General features: G+C 31.0%; 1 protein-coding gene across 4 annotated transcripts in view; it reads right to left on the bottom strand.

Annotated features, from left to right (window-relative positions):
- Positions 1-21,453, bottom strand: part of LOC148613927 (suppressor of lurcher protein 1-like) — a 189,477-nt gene that overhangs the window by 154,356 nt on the left and 13,668 nt on the right. For 3 of the 4 annotated variants that reach the window (XM_088587632.1, XM_088587637.1, XM_088587636.1), the window contains exons 3-4: positions 13,869-16,004; positions 10,631-10,678 (exon numbers count right to left, since the gene is read on the bottom strand). The gene's annotated coding sequence lies outside the window, so the exon portion shown is untranslated. Of the gene's footprint in view, positions 1-10,630; positions 10,942-13,868; positions 16,005-21,453 lie in introns of those variants that run through there. The other variant, XM_088587633.1, reaches the window with a different exon arrangement.

Below are 21,453 nucleotides of genomic sequence, written 5' to 3'. Positions count from 1 at the left end.
AAGGAGTTAGGTTATATAGCCCACATGCGATACTAAAATAAGCACTTAACTGAAATATAGTTATTTAGACATTAAATGATCGTTTGACAAAAGAACGATGTAGCTGATAGATAACAGTGTTGAGCATTTTATTTCGAATAAAAATCTGAGTAAATGTCAAGCATTTGTAAGAGTAATCAAGGGAACAAAGGTTATAGCGGTAATCAAAAGAAAGTATTCCAGGGACAAAAACCAGACATGGAAAACAGACATACACAACAACGAACATAAAGTAACCAAAACCATACATTCAAAGCAACAAAAGCAAATGAGCAACTCGAACTCCAACAGAAACTGGGAGCGTGGACCAGAGAAATTCGATGTAGTCGACTTTTTTTATTCTGTTTTTTTACTGGTTGAAATCCTTTTATTACTTCTATTTTCATTTTTTGCTCTTTTTTATAATATTACAACAGATTAACTTTTTGATTTTTTCCTTTACCTATGGGATAAAGGTTACATATAACTCCTACAGTAATGAGTGATTTAAGTTACTTCTCCCCTTTCTATGGCAACATCACAATGTTCAACACTATCTAAAACGAGCATTTGGGTAATGTAAAATGGCGGGAAATCTTCTGCAGAAAATTTAATTATCGCACTGCTGTTGAAAAATTAAGTGCAAAACACAGACTTATTAGGGAGAAATCTGTTTCCATATTTTTATTATGGTATTCTTCGTCTTCGTCAATCAAAGGAATTAAAAACACAATGATATACAATAGTAATTTCATGAAGGACACGATTTCGTGCCACATTTATCAGATAGTGATAATTAATTGAGGGTTTTATATACTTTGTCCAGTCCAAAGCACTTCTTTCTATTAGTTGTCTTCAATAAAGCAATAAAATTCTTCAATGTAAACAGTCAGAACATTTTTTCCTCCAAGTTATTTATTATTCACCTAGGTCTGGCGGAGTTATCACGCATGTGTCTTCGTCAAGCTATAATTTGTATCGTTTTTCAGTTGCCAAATATTGAGAAATAGAATGAGTGTACAACGTTCGTTTAAACCTGTCCGTCACACGTCTACTGTCATTCGAGTTTAAAAAAAGAAGTATGGCTTAAAATAATTACAAGGATCGCGTAGCTTGAAATGAAAATTGTAAAATACAACTAAAAACAAGAATAAAAATAAAAATAAACAAATAAATAAAATGTATTAATAATAATTATTCCCAGCCACGTCAGTGGAAAATCTAAGTCCGTTTTGGGTTTGGAGTATGTCGATAAGTACCTTAAGTGTACGAGCAAATAATTTTCATCTGGCTTGAAAATGTCAATCCACTCAATATGATCAATCAGACAAAAGCACTTGGATCAAGACATACCACTGGAGATTATAATGACAAAGAAAAAAAAAACTAGATAAATACGTACGACTTAAGTCTAAAAAGGAAATGTCTAGACTTTTAACTATGACAGATTTACAAGCTCTTCGTAATTCAAAAAAGAACAAAAGTAAGTTTAAAAAAAACTCAAGCGTGTACTTTTGGTGCACATCAAGTTAGTAACTATAAATAAATGGTAAACACAAAATTACCGAAATGATAAAATCTAAGCAGTAGTCCAAAGGTACCGTCTAAAAGGAAAGTCCGTATAACAAATGGCAGTATTAGGTAAACACCGGAAACATTGAGCCGCAACGGAAGAGTGGAAGACCTGGTTTAACCCAACTTTCATTTTGTAGTGCCTGTACCAAATAAGGATAAATGAGCAGATTATTAATTCACAAAAAATATCAAAGCCTTGGTTTTATTCATCATTACCCTGTTAATAATCTACATGATTATATGTTATCACAAAGTCAATCATTGGACTATCAACTTGTAAAGTATGCATAACCCTGTCAAGAAATAATGATAATAGCAAATATAGATTTATTCACTTGATAACTAATGAAGATATGTATATGTACTAACCACACTGTTTCCCTTTACCATTCTATTCATAAGTATGAAGTGTAGCAAGCAAACAATGAACGATACAGTCATGCGATTTCTATTTCACGTTTGTGTCTGTTGGATATTATTTTCAAACTTAAAATTATTATCAAATGACGATTCCCTTACATTTTCCGTCGTGTATAGAAAGTTAATAATTCTTTTTACGGTCTCATTTGCCGTTGGCGACGGATGTAAGACCAACATTTGGACCTTTTGTGATTAATTATTACATTCTACATGTACATTAGTTGAACCGATCCATGCAACAAAAATTGCAATCGGTCAACAATCACCGATCCGTTACCGATATGTCATCGATCCGTCAAACCAATCCATTAAACCGGTGATCGCATTAGGTGACCTCAGAGCGGTCAATATAGTTTACGGTTTTTGTTGTTTTCATTGTCAATTTTAGACATATTTACGTAGTTAAATAGATTTAAACATCAATTTATACTTTTATTTGACATTTATTTTATTTTAATAGATAAACAGTCATTTTACATAACAAAACTGCGATCAGATCAGTCATCGATCCCCTAGCAGTCAAACAGTAGGTGGTCAATGACCCGTCAAATCGCTGCACAGATCGGTTCAAGGCCAGCATTTCATTTAATTCTGGTTTAATTCCTAAAATGTTGCTACTTTCACTTTTTTGTAATGCGATACTTTTTAAACAGTTATCATTGTAATATTAAGATTTTTCTTTCTTTTTGTAATGAATTTATTATTTTGAAACATTGAATGCAATGTGCGATATGGAGGGTAATTTGAATTTTGTTGTTAATGGAACGAGGCGGTCACTTTTAAAGTGATTTAAATATTTGATAGTGTATAAACATCAAAGTAATGAGATAATATTTGAAGAAGAAACAAGATTTTCGCAATCAAGGGTTATTACTCTGTCAAAGAGAGTGCTTGTAAAAATAATTATAGTATTCATTTAAATTCATATTACACATGAAAATAAAAAAGAAACGATTAACCGGTTTCTCCTCAAGCAAATAATTTACATCCCTATGTAGAAAAAAATATCTATGTCTTATGAGACCCTGGAAATTCAAAATCAATTGTAACAAATTGAATCAAACATTTAATCCTTGTTCCACACACACACTTTTTTCTCTTGGGACGTCTGTTCTTATGCAATGTCGAATGCAATAAACTTGAATTCTCATATATTTATTAAATTATTTGAACCATGATGAAATTACTGTAAGATAAAAATCCAATATGAAGCGCCTGAACAGTGATGATCAAACCAAAACGGGATTCTGTGAACGATATCGCAACAACGACGTTAGCATGGTAAGTGTTGTTCTAAAATCATAGTTCACGAAGTAACCATCACTGAGAGAATAGAGATGTAGGTTAGACAAGAGGAAGGCGAGAACCCTTTCAAGATTTTTTTTTCATATTCCCAACTTTGACTTCTTTGTTTTTAATTTTAAGCAATGGAAAGTAACTCTCCAACCTATAAGCCTAGTTTACTGTCCGATTCGAGCGATGGACAACAGTATACTTAAAATTCAAATACTTTTCTTAGTTTGAGCTCCGGTATTTACCTGGGTGACTTAAAAATAACTAAATTTAATTCATTTCAATGATGTTCTTAATGAAGCGAAATAATAAAAGTGTCAAAGGAAAAATATATGTTTTTTTCTTTCTCAAATGAGACCGCCTACTAGTTTGTCGTGAGCTGGTTGGTTACTTTCCTTTGAAAATTTGCTAAAAATTGCCGTAAATATGGAAAAGGTATATTGAAATGGATATCCAAAATATGTATAAATAAAAGAAACTATTAATTTTTCAGTGTTTCAAAAAAACGCACAGCGTGCTCCGACTGACAGGTCTAATAACTTATACATGTACGGTGTACGAAGATGAAAAATAAAATTTAACTTTTAGTGTAAAAGGAACGATAAATAACGTTAGTGTAGTTCTACATTTTAGTTTCTTGACAAAATTTAAGGCTTTTCTGCAATCACTGTAAATAATGTTTCGGAAATACAATACTGATGATTTTGATTATAAATACATACAGGATCACATTAAAATGTGGCAACTTTTGAACCATTTCAATTATAAAATTCACATAATAAAACAAATTTAACCTATTGAGGAAAAAAAAAGAGTTTATTGAACTAACGAAATAAAAAAGGTTTCTTAATTGTAGGTAAAATAGATAATTGACAACTCGAACTGACAACCAGACATCACCAGTAGTCTTGTTATCTACATTTAACCGATTAAGCCTTAGCTATGGTCAGTTCTTTATCATTGACACTGCTTATTACACTGTCTGAGATGGGCGGATAGGCAAACATTGACACTATTAACGGAGATCAACGATCGCTGGTTACATCTTTATAACGTAAGGATGCATGCACCAACATCAAAAACAGATTGTTACTTTGTATGCATGATTTCAGTCACTTCATGTTCTTTGTTTTTTTATGTCTGTTTTCCATGTCTTGTCGATGTCCCTGGATTACATTCCTTTGATTACCGCTATAACCTTGGTTCCTTTGATTACTCTTTCAAAACATTTTGAACTATATAAGGCCTAGCTGTTCATGTAGCTGAGATAATTGAAAGTTACATGTCATAGATTATTGAAAGTCAATAGAGGTTGATACAACTAAATGCTGATTGTTAATCTTAATTACCCGGACTGGACTACAATTATATTGTTTTAAAAGTACGCTATTGTTTTAAGGAGAAAAAAAAAGCTGACTAAATATAGATACAAATTTCATACTACGACAATTTTGATTTAATGGGACGTCCTGCAAATTCGAAAAAAAATATGTATTCAGAATATCAAGGATAACCTTTGACTTTTTATTACTTCGCTTGGATATGTTTTGTATATTATATGTGTATAATCTCATTTTAGAAGTAACAAGCTTAATGATTGGATAAATAGAAATGTCCATTGTCACATGTTTTGCAGTGTGTTCCACCTGATTGATGTAATTTCTCCATAGAACAATAACTCCTTAAAACAACTTATACTGCTTGAACCTATTGCCGATGTATAACTAGTTTCCGTGTATTATTCATATCATTTTTGTACGTAACTGATCGCATGTGCTTGAGTCAGAGGTCAGAGGTTGCCGACACTGAAACCTGCTTGTTTTATCAAAACAATAACAATGGTTAATTTCCGGCATTCGATGTAAGTTTTAAGTTTTAAACTCAACATAGAACATTTCCAACTGTTCCTATTCCTCTGTATGCTATATTATTTAATCCCTTTTAAAAATGTAGAATATACACATGGACGAGTAGTCAAGGGAACCAAGGTTATAGCGGCAATCAAAAGAATGCAATCCAGGGACAAGACCAGACATGGAAAACAGACATACACAACAAAGAACATAAAGTATCTAAAATCATACATACAAAGTAACGAAAGCAAATGAGCAACTCGACTCCACAAAAACTGGGAGCATGGACCAGGTGCAACGGTAGGGTAAGCGCCCTCTGTTTTTTTAGAAGCACCCGCCGAGTTGCTCATAAAAAGTCAAGTCTGGGGTAGACAAACGAGGAAAGGAAAACTATGACCCGTTGAATAAATCAGTTGTCATGGTGCAGATGGATATACAATAATGATCTACGAGTTCATGATGACGAACATAAAACTTCCGTAGTGATGACTTCAGTCTTGTAGCAACATAACCCTGTTCCAGAAGCCTATCTGTTAGAGTTCTAGTGCGATACAAAAAGTCTGCGTAGTTTCGGCAAGCTCTGGCATAACGTATGAGGTGTGATATGAACACTCCATACACAGGTGCCGAAGGGATGTTACCACAGATGAAAGGAAAAATGACAATTCTGAATGAAAAGTCATCACGTTTGTCGTAAAATTTGGTCAATAGTTTTCCTTTACCATCGATTTCTAGGTGTAGGTCAAGATATGAGGCTGACTTCACAGTGTCTGTAGTATCCTTTATCTCAAGTTCTTTTGGGTAGATGCGATGTATCAAATCACCGAAATTAGGATTAAAGTATAAAATATTTCTTCTTTCATCATAAACACATTTCACTTAGAAAAAAAATCAATGGAAATGAATAGATATGCAGCATTTACTGATAGAAAAGTTCACAATAGACAAAATTAAGCTAATTTTGGGATATATAAATTTTTACAGATGTCTACAAAATGAAGAAAAATATGACCCTGATGGTTTGTAGTCTGCTTTCATGCGTTATTTTGTTAATAATATTATCAAGTTTGACAAATAATTTAAAAAATTTTAGATATTTTTTGTTTCACAGTATTATTTTTTGTTTTAGTTTATTAAAGTTTTTCAAATGTATAAATTACTTGATGTTTAAAGTTACAATTTATTCAAATAACAAAAAAAAAATTGTACAAGAAATGATATATATAAATATGAAAATATATCATTTAGATATTAGCAAGTTTCGGTTATCTACTGATAGAAATTACCCTACAGTATTTTAATTGAAATTGATCTAAAAAATTCTAAATGATCTCAATCCTTAGTCAATTTTGATCAAACAATTATGTGAATAGGACTTGAAATACGATAAACATCATTTTTATATAAAAAGAAAAGTGTTTAAATTCCCACATATAAATATATATTTTTTTAGAAAATATATTCGATACAGTCATTTTTGCCTATACTTCTTTTTCATCAATTACTCAAATACTTGCATATTTCTATTTATTAAGTGTATTGTCTCCCACAAGGCTCCCCATAATTGTTTAATCTCTGCACCGGATATGGCAACAAGAAAGTCGAATTTCTGGATGTACAATAAGAATACAATTAAACGCTGCTGACTCTTCTCACTCAACATTATGATTAACAGCAAAGAAATTCATATTTCATATTACATGTACTTTTTTCCGATTTTGAATTTAAAAACAAATAAAGCAAAGGAAGTAACTCTATATCCCATTGGAGCAAAGGACATTATTTGACTTCAAATCTAATTTTTTGTATTATTTGAACTGTATGTGGTTATACTTGGATATTTTTAAATATATTTTTTTTCGAATAGCTTAAGTATTAACAAAAACTGTTTTTTGTTCGTCCCTGTGGAATGAGAATGCTAACCAACTTGTCATGTGTTGATAGATTACATCCCATTAAAAATTTGCTAATATGGCTGATATTCCGTAATTATGAAAAAAAAAGGATATTGCCTCACCGTGTGATATCAAAACATATTTAAAAAATATTAAAAATGTTGGTTAAACAATAGTTAATTGCAAATCGTAGTTTAAGTATGAAAGTTACATAGCTAGATACAATAATTTCTTGTATAAAATAATCTACTTTGAAACCGTCTGAGAAAAAAATATCACAGACATATTCTTTCCGAGTAACTTCAGAAGCGCAAATAGCAAAAGGAAATGATCTGTCATTAGGACGCGTAATTTAATCTGCAAACACGAAATCAGAAATCGATAGCTAAATATTCCAGATTATTTGGCAGATAATTATCTGATTCACTGATATCGTTTTTTTCTGACTACAAGCTAAGATGAAATATCAAATAGTAAATTGAACAGCCTAGTTCGTGATCATCTAGTAAAAATATCTTAAATGAAGATGGGTAATGACCAGAAACAAATGGCTATCGATAAGTGAAAAGAATTAAACAATGGATCATCTCTTACAAACTAAGATACATGCAATATTTAAAAAAATATATGAATGTTATCGAAACTTTTGTCAATAAATATAGGTTATATCTCTTCAAACATATTTGTGTCATTGATCAATACGTTGTTTGTAATAATTAGCTGTTTAATCCAAATAAGCTAAATACATGATGGAGTTTTTTTCAAGTACAAGTTCGGCTACATCAAATAAATTGACATAGTTCTTATCATAGTATAAATTGATACGTCTTAAAGAAAAGCAACTAAACCTCAATTCCCCAATGTATTTCCAAAGACGTCAACATGTTCAGATATAGACCATATATAGAAATGCAATTATACCTCCCCATATATACTGATGGTACATTTTATCAATTGCGAAAAAGCCATAACAAAATCAATTATTGAAAAAAATGTTAAAAAAATAAAAAAAGGTCTGTGCTTAAAGCTTTGCATTTACAAATGTAAACAGTCACCGTTATAGTTTTAATAATGAAGGAGTTAAACATCTTCAATTGTATAAATTAAAAAGAAAAAAAAACAGAAAATACAGTGAGCAAGTTCCCAAAAAGTGATCCCGCTTTAGTACATAACATTCAATTATCTCATTTATAGTCCAACGATAGTAACTTTAGTCCTACTTGCACATCTTAATATGATTCCCAACATTCCTATTAAATGTCTTAAAAGTCATTTGAACGGTGCAGGAGGATTTTCGACTACAAATTTCTAACTTATAAGTAAAATGTCATAAATACACCTTGAATGGTTAAGGAGGGATAGCTCTTACAAGAAATGTGGAGAGACGAGCGATGAGATTCCCCCAAAAAATAATTGGACACCAAAACTTGCATTTAGGAGAAATGCATACACATTTCCGAAAAAAAGGAACAGTTTAATCTTTTCAATAGTCACCACTACATGGCTAAGTCTTAAACTAATCAATATGAAAAGAAGATACATTCCGGGAAGGCAACACGATATCTCCTGGTAAAAATGCTGTCAAGAACATCTGTTAATAAAGAAAAACGACAGAATTTCCTGAATTATAACAAATTTCCTATGGGCTTCTATGTCCATTAGCGAATGTCATGTGGATATATTATATTGACAAGTTGCGAATAATGCTTTTATTTTAAGATGAACGTCAATATATAGTAAGTATCTAAATATAGCTAAGGTAAATTTCAGTTGATATATAAGGAACAGTAAAACAAATTGAAGTTGGTCAATCCTCTCAAATTTTAGTGGATTCCTAGTTGCTCATTTACTTTTGTTTCATTGTATATGCTACATACTTTGAATTGTATGTCTTTCTTAATAGTAGTCGTTATATTTGGATTATATTTTTTTTATTAACGTTCGAATCTTGGTTCACTTGGTTTTCATACAGTTAACTTTTTTTATCAAAACTAAAAGATATAGCTTGCCTTTATCAACACTTATTAAGAAAGCAAATATCGAAAACCGATTCAATTTTATTTTTGATTTGATATATTAAATATAAGTTGAAGCAAATGTAATTTTTTTTCAAAATTGACCAGAGTCTGATAAATTCTGTTTGCAATAAGTAGGTAATATATTTAGGTCCTGTTGATTTCAATTTGATTTGCTTGGCAATAATCTTGCAACTACTGGGATAGATGGTAGTAATGTAACTTATTGCACTAATTTTCTAATATGAGGAATTCTAAAAAAAAAAAAAAAAAAAAAAAAATATTATTCTGGAAGCCCCCTTTGCAGTTTGTTATACAGTTAAAGGCAGAGCAAAAAGAAATGCACTTTTCTTTTAAAAAAAAATCTAGTTAAACCAAAAACCATTCAATTCGACAGGATTTAGTTGTATTTGCTAATAGCCATTTTAATGAAAAATGTGCTTTATCAATTCCTTTTTTTACATTTTTTTCCAAGACTGCAGACATTTCCCTGAACAAGGCAGGACGTGAAAAGTTTAAATTAGATTTTGTCACGAGTGGCAGAAATGTTGTGATCTTTTGGGAAAGTGCGTCATCTATATAATATCATTTCAAGTGAACTTTCTGCCCTACCATAATACTGAAGATGAGCGAATAAGTACATTGTATTAGTGTTAGTTACCGCACTATAAAACAAGGTCAGTGCAGGGCAGACAAATCGTTCTAAAACGTTGTTATTTTAAGCTTACTTGCGATTAAATATATTTGCAGTGATTATATACTGCAAATTACATGTCAAAATCTGTATCATGCGCTGTATCAACCCGTGACTCTTATGTTCCAGCAATGGCCACCGGCCCGCTGGATGATATAGGTCTGGGGTTAATACCGCATGTTATATAGATTTTGATATGTCATGTGACCAATATCACATGTTTTCATAATATTTAAAATATTATCTGTGAAGGGTTGCGATATTTGTTTTGTTTTAAAGGTCTTCGGGTGGGATAAAAAGTATGCGATGTATCTCAAAGAGGTTTTGATATATAGAGTATCCGATAAACGCTAAACGATATAAGATTTACACGCTAATATCGCATATACATAAAAAGGTAAATTTTATCTAAGTATACGATAAAATGTGTAAATAGATTCATTTGTAACTCCTAACCTACAATGTACTTCACTATAATTAACTTTCTTATATTTCAACGTTATTTCAGCGTTGCGACAAAAACCTATTTCTACTACAAACTATCTTATACAGTAATGTTTCTTAAATAGTTACTTTGTGGATCAATAAGGCAGACAATCTAAAACTCATCCTATAGTCTCAAATTGGACGTAATTGTCGGTCTATTCATCAATTGGTAAACATCTACTTATTCTAAAGAACGAAGGACAGTATCTTCAGGCAATATAATATATGCTTGTAACCTGTGTTAATCAATAACCAAAATTATAATAGCTACTTAGTTGTAAATCATGTGTATTAAAAGCGTTAAATGGCTTTGATGATATGTATCATTTCGATTGGACGTATTGAATTCATTCATGGAAAAAAATAAAAAAAAGTACTTACCTTTTTTGCGTTAAATGGCTTTCTCTGCTACAATCCAATATGCATAATCTATAAACACAATTTTAGAAAAGTTAACACAATTTTACCACGAATGACAAATTCCTAATAACTTTTTAAAGACAATCCTCTTTTTCTAAATAAGCTCTCGTACACATCACTGGATTCCGATGGAGTGAAGATGAAGCTTGATTGGATTTGATATCAAACGAAACGATTGCTATTGTTCGTCAATAATTGATAAAGATTCTCTCTTCGTTGAGAGGGAAGACATTACACGACCTAATCTAAGGCTCTACTAGTTTCTACCGTCAATCATTTATATATAGGCAGTATAGTCAGCATGGCTGCATGGAAAGTATAAAGTAATTGTTCAAGATCAGGAGAAATGGGTAGATTTCATCTAAAATTGTCGATAATTCTAATATCAAAAATCGAATTCAAAATAAGATAATGCTATTTAATGATTGCCCTTGGTAGATAAACATTGCAAAGAAGTCAGCGCTAATTATAGTCAATCGTCGAAGAAAAAATTCTTAATAAAGCAACGTCTCAATTACTCTCTGGATGAGGAAAACGGAAATTAATCCCTAGAAAGGAAGTTATTGCCTTAGCACAGCTTCACATATGGTTTTAGTTAGATTAATTAAAAAATAAAGTAACATACATGTTCTTGGTTCGATCCTCGTGTCTTGCATACGTTCTAAGAAGCTATGAATGTTATTTTGGTTGATTTGTGTTCTTTGGATAATCACTTTAAATCATAAGTTTCTACATTATAGTGTGTTATTAAAGTTAATGCTAATAAGTAATTGTGTTTAGAGCAATCGAAATCGGATTACAAAAACAAAACAAAAACAAAAACAAAAAAAAAAAAACAAAGAACAAAAAAAAAAAAAAAAAAAAAATTAAAACAAAAAATATGCATTAACAGGAAAAAAAAATTAAAAAATGCTTCATAGGATGTATAATTATTAGGGAAATGTCTTCAGTAGTTTTTTCGATTTTCTCTCCATATACTTCAAATGACAAGTAATTTAATAACACAAGCTTTAATTGCACTATATATAATTGCTGTATAGCCTTCGAGCTTATAAATAGTAAGACTCTGGGTTAAGCATTTAGGCGAATGGTCAATTTTCTACACAAATGATTATGCTCAGTAAATAGAAATTTTGATAACTAACATGGGAAATAAACCCGCCCGTGTCTGTTAAACATTCCTCCTGGTTAGAGGGCAATGAACTAGAAATATTAGATTCTAGATAAGTTGTTCACCCTGCAATATATATCCTTAGAATGTCTACTTTGTCAATGTTTGAATGTAATGTGATTCGAGCGTAGATGAAAACACAATTCAAGGACTACGCCAGACAAACCATTAAGACACATGCAACCAAAAAAAGAAAAGATGATATAATCAAAGTAACACACATATATAAACAAAAGGAAATGAGTAAACTGGATTTTCATGAATGGTAATGTGCAATCTATTTTGTAAGTGTATAAAAGGGAACCAATATTTTAGCAAAAATCAAAAGAATGTAATTCTGGGACAAGCAACAGACATGGAAAAAAGACACACACTACATAGAACACAAAATGACAAAAGAATACACATAGAGTAACAAATGACAAAGAGGAACTCGGATTCTACCTAAAACTGGTTACATGGAGCTGGTGCACCGGTAGGGTAAGTGTACTTTGTTTTTTTTCTAGAAACATACGGCGAGTTGCTCACAAAAAGTAAAGTCCAGTAATACATAAAAAAGATAAAATAATAAAGATGTATATAAACAATGCTGAACCAATAAAAAATTGAGAGGTTTTTTTTTCAAAAAATCATAGACAATTTTCTAGAAGCAGACAGGGATAGCTTTTTATCAATAAATTATTCAACTCTGGTTATGAAATGTTCCACTCTTAACGAGAACCCTGAATGAATTAAAAGGAATCGTCAATGCCAGTGATTCCGAAAAAAAAACTTAAAAAAAAAAAAAAAACAAAAAAACAAAAAACAAAAAACAAAAAGCAAAAAAAAAGCAAACAAAAAAAAAACAAACAAAATTTTAACAAACGTCAAACATAAAAGATGATCCCTCCCCCGCAAAAAAATGTTTAAATATCATTAGTATTAAAAAGAATCCAAAGGACCTTATCAGCTATATGATGGAATGTCAATGGTAAAATGGATCAGTGAACGATAAAAACTATATGGACCGATGGAAGGCACGCAATTATGCTAAAACAATTTGACCTATATTTCCCTTAAAATGTTAGAATATGATACAGGCACTCGATAAGAATATATCAGCCTTATCGTTTTCATTTGATATTGTCGCCTTCGTGAAATATCAATACACACATCCAACAAATTCGCCATACCATTTGCTATGGCAAGCTTGAGACATATAGATAACGACATAGTTTTTGGGCTTGTATTATCTCTTTGTATTATCTCCTATATAGTATAAACCTTTCTAAAATGATATATAATGTATGTGCATTGAAGCAGCAATCATAGGAATAACGTAGACATATTAGAATTAAACATAAATACGCAATACGCATGGAAATTTACAATACAACCAAATATATATATATATATATATTTATATTCTACATCTGTCATGCCTTTAACTTGTCGTGTCTAGGCAGTTCATTTTTGTTTGTTTGTTGGGGTTTAACGCCAGAGCAGAAATATTTCAACTATATTCAGGCGATGAACATGAAGTGGATGATAAAATGAACATGAAATGATGATGAAATGAAAAATGGGATGGGACACAAGGATAATGGGGTCGACGAATTTTGATTGCCACTGGAAATAGGGAGAGGTGGGTAGGGTCGGGCAATTTAGCCTCCTGTGGCGGAGCCTATGGTTCCTACTCAGTTGGGGCACATAACCCAGTTGCTCTATGGGCAGAGCGTCCTAGCCCCCGGCTAGGGTTTTGAGCACTATTTAGTCGCCTTTTACGACAAGCTTAGCGCTGCTGAAGGCCTATATTTTTGACACGCGGACCTGCACGGGGCCAGTTCATATTTGAAATAGATATTTGAGATTTCAGACTTCATAACTTCGTGAGTATTTATCGAAATATAGGCAAAAAGAACGAACCCAATAAAACTCACTATGGTGTACACTTATTAGGAAGGACAGACTTCATTGTTGACTATAACAAGAGCGATCGTCAAATAAATGAGTGTTTTATTTCTGATATAACATACTTTTATCACTCACCTGTTCTTCTGCTATGTCTTTCCCCAACTACACAAAGCTGCTTTAAAACAAACTAATGAATAAAAATCAAATTTGCTTATATTTAAAAAAAAAAATAAAAAAACATATATCAGCAATAATACGATGTTCTCAAAACTATTTTGGAATAATGTGTTGTATTTACCGCGGCATTCAATAAAACAAATAAATAAAGGAAAAAAGATGATTGTACTGATAATGAAAATAATGATACTAACCATAATTATAATAATGAAACTAGATATATTATAAAATATCTCTTACATAACTGTTTTACTTAATTTGATGCACTATTTATAGATTTCGGCTGACAATACTATGTCAGCTCTAATTAATCCGGATTAAATTTCATTTATCAATCATAGATGTCAGCAGGTTTTCTTAAACATTCATAAATAAGAATTAAACCGCCTTTAATTGTGATGGATGAATTGTGCTTTGACAAGCGTTTATGTAATACCAACGATTAATTTCAGCTTCATTGAATCTCTCACATTGGACGATAAATGACATAACACATGCTGTTCATTATTCCTCATGAGGGTTATGGTTAAATAATGCAATTTAATTGTTTATTTCTCATCTAGGCAATAGAGGTTATTTCAATAAACTAACTTGGTAATGTGACGACATTTACCTTAATCAGTCCGTAGTACGGTCAAATAATTCAAAACTATGTAAGGGTTTGATTAAGGGATATAATTATCTGAATTTTGACTTTAATTGATTAGAAAAGTATGAACATTTTTTATTTGTTCCGACTAAGTAATGCCACAATAACCACCTTTGGGCCAATCTACGCTTGTTTATCAACCACGTAAGCGTAAACCGCACAAAATTGGTTATGTCGCGTAACCTGATCATACATTAAAACTAATGCTTAATTGATGGTTGTCCTATTCAAAGTGAACTTACAATAAAACAAAATTAACTGCAGTTTATATGCTAATTAAGAATCAATTCATCCAAAAAATAATTTTATATTTCTGCGACTGTATTTATCCCATGAAAACAAAGGGATACGTACAAAAAACTTACATATATATGCATGTTTAACTTCTTAACATATTTCTAGTAAATAATTTACAAAACCACATACGTATTAAATAGATTGTTGGTAAGAGAAGATGGATAACTCTAGTGTATAGAAATCACACGGCGATTGCTATCTATTGATGATATGTAAAATGATTTTGAATTGCAAGCATTAATCTATGACAACAAAGGAACAACAGACTTACCTCAACTTACCTTAATCATTGTCGTATAAAATGTATCTAAATTTAAAAACTGCAAGAAAGAAAGTAACATGCAGCAAAAATCACGCAAAAGTACATCATACAGCTATTTACTAATATAAGTGTATACAAGTTAAGCACTAGTTGAGGGAACATGCATACATCAAGGAGAAAGGATTTGAAAGTTACGACACAACAACAGTAAATTCACGTATCATTCTGGGTAAGAATCAGGCAATGTTTCAAACGATTTTTCTCAATTTGGTCTTTAAAGCCTCAAATTTACATTCAATGAACTTAAAAAAAACAACTGAAAAGCAATTTAAATTGATCCTGAAACATCTATGACATTGCTTTACTGCTTATATAAGGAAAAGGTGTTGGAATATTTTGTGCCATTTTTTCATAGCTTGTTTGTTTCAACTTAATTTGACCTATTAATATTAAGAAGGCACATTTTATAAACACTTTCATGGCTGTTTCTAGAGGTTATGACGCATAAATACTAGGATAATGCAATTAAATTTGTGTGTTCCTTCATGTGCTACACCATATATACATTATATCTGATTCTTAAACAGAGTACAAAAAAACAAAACACAGAATTATCTATACTTATTTCTATTGATACGAAACTGTTATAAGAAGAAAACACGTACTATAATAACAAACCAGCTTGATGCTACAGAAATATATGCATACATTAAGCATACAACTAGCAATGTGCATGTATCTACCATATCTTACTATCCTAACACAACATTCAGTGATGTCGGCCATCTTAGTTACCGGTCTGCCATCGTTTGTGAAAAACTAACACAACTTTGTAACCGTGTTTTAAACTTAAGGGATGGTGTTGTTACCGCATGTGATACCTTATCTGTAAAATATATAGAAATTATGATCTAAAAATTTAAATGAATAAATATGTTTTGCTATATGTAAATTGTATCTTCTTATTCTTAACATTATTGCTTTTTCGATAGTTGTTTCTATTCTTAACATAGAAACAAATATCATGAACAAAGAGAACAAAAACAAAAGGAAAAACTAAACAAAAACAAACAAACAAAAAACAAGAAAAACCGAACCAAAACAAAACAAAACAAGACAAACAAACAAACGAAGTTGCATTGAGTCCAGACAAACAAATAAAAACACTTATGATTATTTATAAATTCGGAGAACATATGAACTATATCAATTCTTTTTAATATTTTATTTAACTTTGGTCAATGTAAGAAACCAATATGTGTTAATATAACTAAATAAATTCAGATTTTTTGCCGGTAATTGAAATTTACATTCTTTTTAAAATGACAATGACAAAAACTGTCCTTCTGGAAATGGCTTGATGAAAAGAGATTGTCAAACAGGACATACATGTAACACAGCATAAAACTAACAATGCTTTGATTTTTTCTTGATGATTTTTGTTTTTAAGTGAACTATTTTTTTCCTTATCTCCAGTGTATAGGGTTTTGGCAGTTTTGAACAGGAAACAGACGGTTTAGATATAAAACGTGATGCACAATACGGATTAAGAAAGATAACTCAAATTTGCGAAGAAACTATGCTTGTTTCTTGTGATGTAAAAAGTAGAGTGTTTCTATTTCAATAGAAAAAACGCGTATATAATTCTAAAAAAGAATGTAATCATATATACTTATATTACAGTACTTCCGATTGTTTGGATCGGGGATGGGAATAGTGTATTGGGGATGGGGATTTTATATGGGGAGGAAGGGGGAATTCATTTTTTTACTATTTACTGATATGAAAATGTACTCAATTCAATTCTTATTAATTATTATTATTATTAATAATGTAAAGGTAAACAATTTAAAGATACAATTTTCAATTTGACAGTGTACATATTTATTACGAAATATTCAATGAGGATCGTATCGGATATGGGGACTTTTCTTTGAGGAATGGGGACTTCTCAATGGGGAATGGGGAATCGATCGGGAATATGGCGTAATTGGGAAGTATGAACCATTCAAGAGCTGTAAAAAAGAATTGTTATGAACAAATTCAGATATAATGTGCAATGCAAAGATATATACAACATTTTTGAAAAATTCTGAAATGAACACCAAAAGCTGGCTTGGATGATGTGATATTTTATAGGAACAAAAACAAAAAACAAAAACAGAAACAATACAAAACAAAAAACAAAAACAGAAACAATACAAAACAAAAAACAAAAACAGAAGAAAACAAAGCAAAAAAAAACAAAAACAAAACAGAAAAAAAACAAACGAAAAAACAAAAACAAAAAACAAATAAAAAAAATAAAAACTTCGAAGTTACTCTAACTTTCAAAATATTTAAGAAAGTTACATGTATATTTTTTTTATCAACGCCAATTACTAATTACATGATGTGATGAGTAAGAAAAGAATAATACTAAGAGTTATTTACTTTTTAAATAAATATACCTTTTTTATCGCTCAAAGTAAATACATGATATAATTTATACAGGTGTTATCAGTAAAAATCAAATCATACCATTTCAAATTTATTTACTTCATCAAAGGAAAGCCTAAAAAGGGCTTACATTTATCACTTTCAGCTATTTATTACCGCATGTGTCCGCATATTTACGATCAATTTTTTTCTATTAACTAATTAAAAGAGTAATCAAGGGAACCAAGGTTATAGCGGTAATCGAAGGAACGTAATCCAGGGACGAAGACAAGACATGGAAAACAGACATACACAACAAAGAACATAAAGTAACCGAAACCATACATACAAAACAAAAAAAGAAATAAGCAACTGGGACTCCACTAAAAACTGGGAGCATGGACCAGGTGCACTGGTAAGCGTCCTCTGCTTTTCTAGAAACACTCGCCGAGTTGCTCATAAAAAGTCAAGTCCGGGGTAGACAAACCAGGAAGGAAAACTATGACCCGTTGAATAAATCAGTTTTCATGGTCCAGATGAATACACCATAACGATCCACGAGTTCATGATGACGACCATAAAACTTCTGTAGTGATGACTGCGTAGTTTCGACAAGCTCTGGCATAACGTAATATATGAATATACTGAATTTACATTGAAGCGGACCACTGAACACACTGAACACTCTACTTAATACAACAGACACGACCGGGTAAGACGCACTGAATTTGCAGTGAATAACTGAATTATACTGGACAATTTTACATTTATTAAATGAAGTGTTCATGTAGTGCTTTTTGGCCGTTTCCGTAAATTTACGGCCTACTAGTGAAGACAGGTGTCATCAGTAAATTTAAATCTTACCCATTTCAAATTTATTTACTTCACCAAGGGAAAGCCTTAAAGGGGCTTACATTTGACACTTTCAGCTATTTATTACTACATATATCCATATAGTTACGATCCCGTATATCTACGCACTAATTGAATATTTAAAAAAAAATATATATATTAGAATATAAGTACCTTACCTAACCGAAGCAAAGGATCATTTTAAATTCAATAGCCTTTCATAGTAGTAATACGTATTGATGAAATCCAAAATATGGGCAAAAACACGTCATTCGCTATTGTAAGAATGTGCATATTCTTTTAAGTCAAAATAATTTGAACAAAGACTTGGTCTAGTGAGATTCTCAAGAATTAATATGTCGGATCATACCATGGGCAAAACTTTTCGTATGCAATTGTTTGTAGAATGTATGAAGAAGATAAAATGAGAAATCAGCAGCTACTATTTTTACTTAACTTGGTTTAGCAAGGCTAGACAGAAAGTTAAATAGTCCTTTAATTCATTCTATTTAGCCACAAAGTAGTTCAATTCTTTATTTTTTGCCTGTTGATTTTTTTAAAGATTTATACATCACATGTTATTTCAAATTTAATAAATCTTTTTTTTAACGATCTTCAAGAAACTTTCAATGCTAGATAACTATCGGAACTTTATATCATCAAGACTGATGATTTCCCAACTCTAATTTCTACTATTTCCCTTGCTATACGACAAACGCGTTGACTTTTCATTCCTTAACGTCAGTTTTCTTTCATCATGGACACATCCTTTCAGCACTTGCGTATAGAGTTTTTAAAATACTTTCCGAAACAGATTAAACATTTAGAGCATAAGGAGCATGGTTTTGTGTTTAAATGGGGTCATTTTAATAGGATGTTACTATACCTGAACCGATCCGTTTAACCTAATTGTGATTCGGTCATCGATCCATTAAACAGTTGCTCGCAACACGTGACCACTGAGGGGTAAATATATGTTATTGGTTCCGTGGTCACGTTTATTAATTTCTACACGAATTTACATAATCCAAAAGATTTAAACAACAATTGATAAACTTTATCAAGTTACCGATTGAAGTATCGGCAACTTATTTGATTACTTCATTTACTATTATTGCTATTATTATTATTATTATTATCATTATTATTATTATAATTATTATTATTATTATTATTATTATTATTATTATCCAATCAATGAAACCATCAGGCAAGTTCTTATGAAACTTTGTACAAATCTCCGGCAATATATGAGGTTGTACCTAAAGTTGTCAAAACTACGAGAACGGCAGCCATTTAAAAAAGTAAAAAAATATAGGACATTGCAAAACTCGGAATTTGAAATTTGGTACAGAGGTGGAGTTGAATATTCCGAACAGGATTATGACAAAATAAAATATAAAACAATAAAATAAAATAAAACGATAACGATATGTTGTCGTTTCCAAGGAAACCAATTTTTCCGCCAGAACTTCAAAATGTTCCAAATTTGAATGAAATATGGTTTTTCGGGTAATACTGACATACCGAACTTCTAATATTTTGACATATCAAGAAGAGACGAAAGTCAGTGTTACCATGGCACCCAATTTTTTCGCAAAAATTTTGAAATGCTATGATTAAGATATAGTTTGGTTGCTAGGGTGCAAATGACATGCTGAAACTAATTTTAGAATTTCAAGACCATTAGAAAGCGGCTGTTAAGTTACGACAGATTTTCCCGCGAAAACTTCAAAATGCTCCGATTTCGGTATAATTCATTTTTACGGATAAAAATAATGTGCCGCATCTAAATTTTTAAGGTTTCGAAGCAATATGTGAACGAGAGGTGACTTGCTCTAAGTCTCGCGAAACGTAAACTTTAATTTGACATTTGATTTATTCTTAACAAAATATAAAATGTGGATTTAACATCTTAAATTCAAAATAAATTGAATATTGAATCATATTTTATTCGTCCCAATGGAAATTCTGAAATAAACATAAACCGATCATCCGTCATTATATATTATAAAATTGCGATCAGATCCGTTACCGGTCACCGGTTATCGTTCCATCAGCGATCAATGAGTCTGATTGGTCATATGTTTGCGCGGATCGGTTAAGGGACCATATTAATTAAAATATTCTGAAAATTTATTCAAAATTCGAATTAGAGCTGTGTTTCGTTGTACATCTGTTAAATCAATCAACCAATGATTAGAAAATAGTCACGTGTTTATTATCTTTGTGCGCATTTTAATTTTCTATTTTTTATGAACTTTTATGAGATAATTTACACAAATGAAGATTTCAATGAGAGGCAATTAAAACACAGAAAATGATTGTTTTAAAACAAATTAAAAAAAACTTTTTTTATTACTTCTAAGTGGTCTTTATGCTTAAATATTAATAAACCATAGGTTTCTATCAGGGAAATAACTATTTCTTAGAGGCATGAAAATTGGTTTTCTGACAATAACGGTGCATTAGATATAATATAAGACACCATAAATTACAGCTTTATGTTTATTTTGGCACAAATATCAATGATGAACATAACACTGTCTGGTCTTACTTGCTGACTTTTATTGTTTGGATAAAGGCTATTTAGAGGTTATTGTTGCTCTGAGGCCTCTAGACGGGAACCTTATTTATAAGGGCATTTGTCTTTAAGGAATATTTACACCACTTTTGTGCAACCGATGCGTGCTGTAAAAGTATATTTATCATTTTAATGACTTCTGACGATACAATATCGATCTACTTGATCATTCTTATACACCAAACGTTGGCAAGTGCTAGTACATTACCAACGCTATATTTTTACTCTTTTGCTAGTGTTTACCTTTCAGTAAACATTTGTTTATTTGGCAAGAATGAATTCACCATTACAACAATAGAACCAATGTATAAATTGTTCATATAGCGCAATCATGACAAGATGAGGTAATGTGTTGAGGTGAAAAGTTCTCTATCAACCAGAAGCTACAATTGATATATATGGTAAATTCTTAGATTTGGATGGGTCTTATTTTTAACCAAAAATAAATATTTAATTAAAGCTAATATGTTGAACTTAAACG

The sequence above is a fragment of the Perna viridis genome, chromosome 6, assembly GCF_037379345.1.
Source record: "Perna viridis isolate PV_CMFRI_1.1 ecotype Kerala chromosome 6, ASM3737934v1, whole genome shotgun sequence".
Classification (NCBI taxonomy): domain Eukaryota; kingdom Metazoa; phylum Mollusca; class Bivalvia; order Mytilida; family Mytilidae; genus Perna; species Perna viridis.
This window is presented reverse-complemented; position numbering and strand designations above follow the sequence as displayed.